This window comes from Chrysochloris asiatica, unplaced genomic scaffold (genome assembly GCF_000296735.1).
Source record: "Chrysochloris asiatica unplaced genomic scaffold, ChrAsi1.0 scaffold00023, whole genome shotgun sequence".
NCBI lineage: Eukaryota > Metazoa > Chordata > Mammalia > Afrosoricida > Chrysochloridae > Chrysochloris > Chrysochloris asiatica.
Genome location: NW_006408541.1, coordinates 17,783,010 through 17,790,122, shown reverse-complemented (window position 1 = coordinate 17,790,122; position 7,113 = coordinate 17,783,010).

Here is a 7,113-nt window from a genome sequence, read left to right as displayed (position 1 = left end):
CGAAACTACCAGCTGTTCCGCGGGAGAAAGATGAGGCTTTCTGCTCCCGTAAAGATTTACAGCCTTGGAAACCCTGTACAGGGTCGCTATGAGTCGAAAACCAACTCCACGGCATATAACAACAATGAAAGCTTGTAAGCCAGCCACATCATGCCTTTATAGCTCCCATTTTTGATAACCAATGTCTAGATTGCCCATCCCTATCAACACAGTGCAATGAGGAAACAATCTTGATCCTTGATATGAACAATCTTTCCATTCCAGTTGGAATTTTGAGCAATGTTATCCAGAAACAAAGGTCCAGTTCACCAAATTGTAGCAATTTACACTTGCTCACGTCTTTATCAAGTGTCTTTATCTTCATCTGGTCGAGTTCTGGTCAGCTAACCATCCAAGCTAGGTCAAATGGGTACTGGCTGCAAGTCTGGGAGTTCACACATGCCTTCCCACACTTCAGACCAGCTGGTCACTTCACTTTCAGCTCTAGCCCCCAGTGACTAGGTCAGTGTCCATGGGCTTGGGAGTTAACACATCTCCCTAAACTTCACACCAGTCAGGTCTTCCTCTTCTTGCTCCCATCTCGAGGTCAACGGGTGTCAATGGAACATGGTCAAACTCAGCCCCCATGTCTTCATTGCTGCATTTCCCCCACTTCCACTCACAAGTGGACCAGGGTAGTCAACAGCACGCATACTAGACTGCTCATGGATTCCCTTTGAGCTTCAGTCATAAAAGGGTTCCATTTGTTTTTGCTACTCTACATTCAAAAGCAATTTTCAGAGTCTCTTCTGACATTCATTTTCATTGTTTCTTTTTCTCCTGTCTTTTTAATGAACTTTTGCTCTGTTAACCTTTACCAATTTACATTAAAATAAACAAATAAAATTTATATGAAAATACAAACTCCTGGACTTACCAGAAAGTATACCATAGTGATTTAAGAGCATGGACTCTGGAGTCAAGTTCAAATCTTACCTCTACTGCATAACATGTAACTTTACCTCTGCCTCGGTTTTCTCATCTGTAAAACTGTACCTATCTTATGGTGTGGTTATAATAATCAAATGTTTAGTATATACGAATTGCTTAAAGTTATAGCTGGCATGAAGGAAACACAGCAGGGATTATTTCCTATCATTACTATTCCTATTGTGTTTATTAGCTTCTTTCTCATGTGCCAGGATCAGTCTCTTCGCTGCCGTTGAAGGAGAAAGGAGGGAAAGGAAGTCATCCCTCACTTATTCCTTGCTCTACTTATTCTACCCTCCATGGTTGCTCTGATTCTTCAGTTTCTATGGTTTCTAGATGAACATGGAACTCACTATCAGGGGTCTAATCAGCCTGGGACCTTCAGCTTCATGGCTGGGTACCCAAGCATTCACTGTTCAATTCATCACCTGGTAATACTCAGTTCTGGCCCTTGGGGGAGGTGGGCTCAAGCCTTTCAAGTATCAAGCCCAATATAGAGAGCATCAGTTGATATCAGGACTCTCCTACCTGCTACTTGCTGCACCATGAAGTTTACTAAGCTGAATTTTCTTCTAGGGCTCTTCATCATTTCCTGGCTGACTGTTCCATTAATGGGTGGTGTTAAGAAGATTACAGAGATGATGTGCGGAGAGCTCAAAGGTATGAACTTGAGGTGGGAAAAAAAGCCAAAAGCCAGTACAAGAAAAGGGAGAATTTGTTGAAAAAATCTGCTGTCCAGGTAATCCAGGCAGGTCCACTCTCCCTGACAATTCTCATAGACCCTCTGTTCCTTGACTCAGGGAGGTTGTGGATACAAAGCAAACTAAGATGTAAGAAAAGAAAACAAACTAGGATGTAAGAAAAGAAAAGAAACTAAGATGTCAGAAAGCCATTTCCAGATGGGGATCTCTTTTAAGGAGATGCAAAAGATGAAGGTCTTTTTGAGTTAGTGGTTTTGTGACAAATTTCAATGATTCTAGACCATCAAGGTTGTGTGTTGGGATGAAAGAGAAAGGGGCATCGAGAGTAAGCAAGTTGAAGCATTTTCACCATTTGAATTCTGGGTGTATCATAATAACAGTATAAGTGAGCCCTGCTCAGAAGCACTCACAATGTTGGTGTGAAAAGGCAGCAAGGTCTTCTTCCCAAATAAAGGCACAGGCTCACTGCTTCCTGAACAGGGGAAGGTAGGCACTTCAAACTCTGGCACTGCCACTTGGCAGGCGTGTACCCTTAGACAAGCCACTCAATCACTCTCCTCAGTTTCCTTATGTGTAAAATGATGATCCAAAGGTGGTTATGAGTATAGAATAAGATAATGTATCCAACTTACTTAAATAGTTTTACCAGAAAGTTAATTCCAGACTGGTGACTTGGGGTGGGGGTAAAGAGCAACAACCCTCACATTTGCCAATACAGCCACAACTGGTCCATTAACTCATTAACATAAAGAGAGTGCTTACTGATGGGAAGGAAAAGAAGAAGAAATGGCAGGCCATGAGAGACAACAAGGTATCCCTTCCTGTAACATACACACTGGTATTCTTTGCCAGTGTTTCTAGGATAGCAGAGGGACCAGTTGCCTGAAATTTGTAATATGGATGATGTAGTGAATGCATGAAAACCATGGGAGTAGCATTCTGAAGTCTATGGTCCACCTGAGTAGGAAAAGGAGAGGCAGATGACGCTATGGAAGAGCTTTAATAAAATGGAAGATGTGAAGTTCAGGGAACCTCACCACATTACACAAGCTAGTAGTCGAACTTCCTCTTACACTGCTCACTGCTTCTCCAAAGTCACTGCTCAATACCAGAGCCTGTAGTTGTTACATAGGTTTGCATTGTGTAGAGTGATATGGCACCTCACAACAACACAACAAGGGTGCTTTTGCCAAGTGACCTTAATTCCAAGGGAAAATCAGTTGACTTTCTTGTGACTTTGAATATGGGAATGTTTCCAAGCTAAAACGGTGTATTTGTAAGTGCCCATAAGACAAGCCTTCCTACTGAGTCCTAACCAATCCCTCAAACCTAATGAGACTCTCTCATACAGATCCCTGCATAATGGAAGTGGATTATGGCAGCTGCTTCGAAATTCATTTTCGATATTTCTACAACCAAACTTCCAAACAATGTCAATTTTTTATCTACTCTGGCTGTGATGGCAACCTTAACAACTACAAGTTAAAATTAGAATGTGAATTATCCTGTGTTGAAGAAAGAAGAAAACAGTAAGGAATCCAATTCTGTTCTGGGGCCCTGGAAGTTGAAAAAGCAGAAGTTCTAAGATCCCAGGATAGAAAGAAATAGATCAGGGACTGTCCCTGGAAGTGTAGGAAGAGGGAGGATTGTCCTAATCAAAAGTGTTTAACAGTTGGTTTGGGTCTCAGGATTATTTTGCTTATTTCTCCAGATAGAAAAGAATGGCTATCATTTATTGAACAATTACAGTGTAACAGGCACTGCACAAAGTAATTTACACATACTGACAGAATTTGAAACTAAAATCATCCTAAGGTAGTTATATTGTTTTCATGTGACATATGAACAAGCCCAGCCCATAACTGGCCCAAGAATCCGAATCAGATCTGATGGTCACCCAGAGATTGACCATCTAACAAGCACAAAATCACCCAAACCCAATCCTTGAACTCCCAAACCTGGAAACTCTCCATAGCAACATACTATGTCATAGAACTAAGTTCCCAGCTCATACTTGTTTCACTGTCGAAGGAGCGAAGAACGTCCAGGAAGTCTAAGAGGGCTATGGTTTGACTGATTTCCAAGCAAGTGAGATGAACGGTGGTCTTGGGAGTAAATTCAAAAGCAAAAATGTTGTTTTACTTATGGGACTTTTGGTGTGGCGCTGTAGGATAAGCACTGGACTGAGAACCATAGGGTCTGCAGTTCAAACACACCAGCTGCTCCTTGGAAACCCTATACAGGGTCTCTAGGAGTCAGACCTGACTAGACAACACTTAACAACAATAACAACAGTGAATCTTTGCAGTGCCTGGAACATAATAGGCAACAACCAAGTTTTGATTGAAAGTAATCAATGGAACAGGAGGGATGTTGAAAGATAAGGCATCCTCTGGGCTTTCCCTAAGATAAAAATGACTTACATTAATCCAGAGAGAATTTCCAAAATTTACAACATGCCTCTATTTTTCTGCTTAAACAGGATACAGAAAAAAAGTGTTGAATTCATGAAGCTACCATCGGAAATAAAGACATAAGTTGTAAACTCATGATGCACCATCGGAAATAAAGATATAAAAAAATTCACCAGTAATACTTCTGGGATCCTTGAAAATTCATATGTTGGCCATTTTCTTGACTCTGGTTTTGTCTTTCCTAAAGAACAACTGTACAACCATTGAAATAAAATGGCCTTTGTGGCAGCCTCCTCTCCCCTCTGAATTTATCTCCCTCTGCTGTGTCCAGAGCTGGAATATCAGCAAGTCCCATCCATTAGCTGCCCTTTGCTCCTGAGTTATTCCTCACACATACAGACCTTACTCTGTATGTATGTATCCTTACTCTGTTCCACGTTTGACTAGCCAGGTTTGTATCACCTCCCCATCAGATTCAGTAGTTAGTGGAACCAAATCCATGCTCTCCTTTTGGTCTTTAAATCAAACCTAGTTCTGAATCTCCCACTCACATGGAAAATCTCCCCACTAATAACCATTTGACAGTTAACAACTTTGTCATATTTCTTGATTCATGTGCCTCAAGCCATGAGTCTCAATTAGTTTAACTGACATCCTGACCCAGTTCTATTCATGAATGGTTATTTGAACATGCTTTAGTACCTCAGTCATTGAGATTTCACTTACGTCATTTCTTCTGGAAAAGGTCTCCTTGACTTCACTGCAGTGACTAGGTTTCAGCTACTAACAGAACAATCATTCAAACACCAGTTCCAATGTCTTCTGAATATAATGCTGCATGGTTCAGCGTGGCCAGGATCCGCCTGGCTGTAAAGACATTTAGTTGACCATTTCACCTCTAAATTTTCAGGGCAGCCCAGCTGAACCCAACTGAAGTAGGAACCTGTCCGACATGTCTGCCCAGTCCATATAATATGCGCATTCCAACCCCATACTTATGACTCACATCCTAGGCCAGTGGTGACTAAGGCCAACATCAAAGATACTGTAAACCAGTGAGACCCTATAGTCAGACCTGCAAATGTGATTTATGCCTTAAGATTAGGAAAACCAATCCACTAGATTAAGACGTTTTTTCTGTAAATAATCTGGTAGCTTCAGAATCAGGCCTTCATCCAGACAATGTTTCTTCTAAACAAGTAGAGCCCTAATAACTAAGTTTACTCTGAAATATTTAAACTTTGGTGAAGATCCTAGAATTACAGATTGTCCTTGAACTCAGCTATATATAACATGTCATGGGTCCACATAAATAGGAAGACAGTGTGTTAGTGGTTTAGTGGTAGACTTCTCACGTCACATGCAGGAGTCCCTGGTTCAATTCCAGCCAATACACCTTAAGTACAGCCACCACTCGTCTGTTAGTGGAGGCTTGCATGTTGTTATGATACTGAACATGTTTCAGCAGAGCTTCCAGACTAAGACAGACTAGGAAGAAAGTCCCAGGAACCTAGTGCCAAAAATCAGCCAACGACAACTCAATGGATCACAACAGTCTGATCCCATTGTACATGGGATCACTATGAATCAGTGACCAGCTCAACAGCAGCTAACAACAATAACACATAAATGAAAGCTTTGAGAACTTCCTGTTGAGAGACATGAAGCTGAGTATCTAAGAGGTAGTCAGACTTTGGGGGACAAGATAGCATAGTCCTATAAATTATTTGCTTCCTTTTCCACCCAACTCCTGAAGAAACCACAAAAGTCAAAAGAAGGTGTGAATATAAACAACTAATGCCAAGTATAAGAAACCTCTAAGGAAGAGAAGATAGCTGTGTGGTAAAAGGAAATAGATACTCAGTACAGAGAGCTAGAGGAATAAGTTAGGTGAGAGGTTTTGAGTTATGCTATTTGTCATGAATTAGATTCAACTCAACAATACAGAACACCAACAATATTCTCTCTGCCACAAGGTTCTGGGTGAGTCATTGTTTGTTCCACAAAGACAGTAACATCTAGTACCACAAAGTCTATTGAAATAACGTAATGGTGATTGTAGATCCTGGCTAGGATGAGACGTGGATAAAAGCAGGTGCAATTGGATTAACCAGACTTACAGTTTACTGTTTCCCCTTCCTCTTATTCAATATGAGGGGATGTCCAGTGTAGGGAATCAGATGATTAAACCTAAAAAATAAACTTTCCATAGACAATACATCGAGGGTAGAAGTATAGATATGGTCCCTAAGAAGGAAAGAATTGGAAGGGTAGAAGAATAATGTTACCTCAGAAGAAGCAAATGAAAGTAAATAAAGTCAGGCTGCATTATAGTGGGTCTCTGCTCTGGAATCACACAACCCCCTACCCTATTCCCCTACCAATGAAACAATAAAAGTGAAGAGAGGTCAAAGTCCCATGAGGAATGACATCACAGATACAACATGACAACAAAGAGAAACAAGAAACTGAGTACACCTATTAAAAGTGGTATTGGAAAAAGTTCCAAGATGGATATATTCACAGTAATGACCATTTTAAAAGAGTAGCTGCTGAGGCTGCTTGTGTTCATCCAAACATAGGATTTAGTCCTGGTTTGGAGGTGTAGGGTCATGGTTTCATAGGACATCCCAGTTCATTGGTCTAGTTAAGTGCTTCTGTTCTACCCCCTAGTTGATTTCGTAGTGAGTCCTGGTGTGGCGCCATGGGTTAATGTGCTGGACTGCAAAGTCGGTTTGGACCACAAGGTTGGCAGTTCAAGCTCACCAGTCACTCCTTGGAAACCCTCTACAGGGTTGCTATGGGTCAGAACTGACTCAACAGCACTTAACAACAACAAAATCTTAAAAGCTTTCATGTGGTCATCCAAGGCATAGTACTTTGTCTCTGTTCACCTGGAGCAGCACAGGAAGGAGAATCAGGAATAAGAGGAGAATATGAAATCGGGCTGCGAACCGGAAGGTCAGCAGTTCGAAACTACCAGCTGCTCCGCGGGAGAAAGATGAGGCAATCTGCTCCCGTAAAGATTT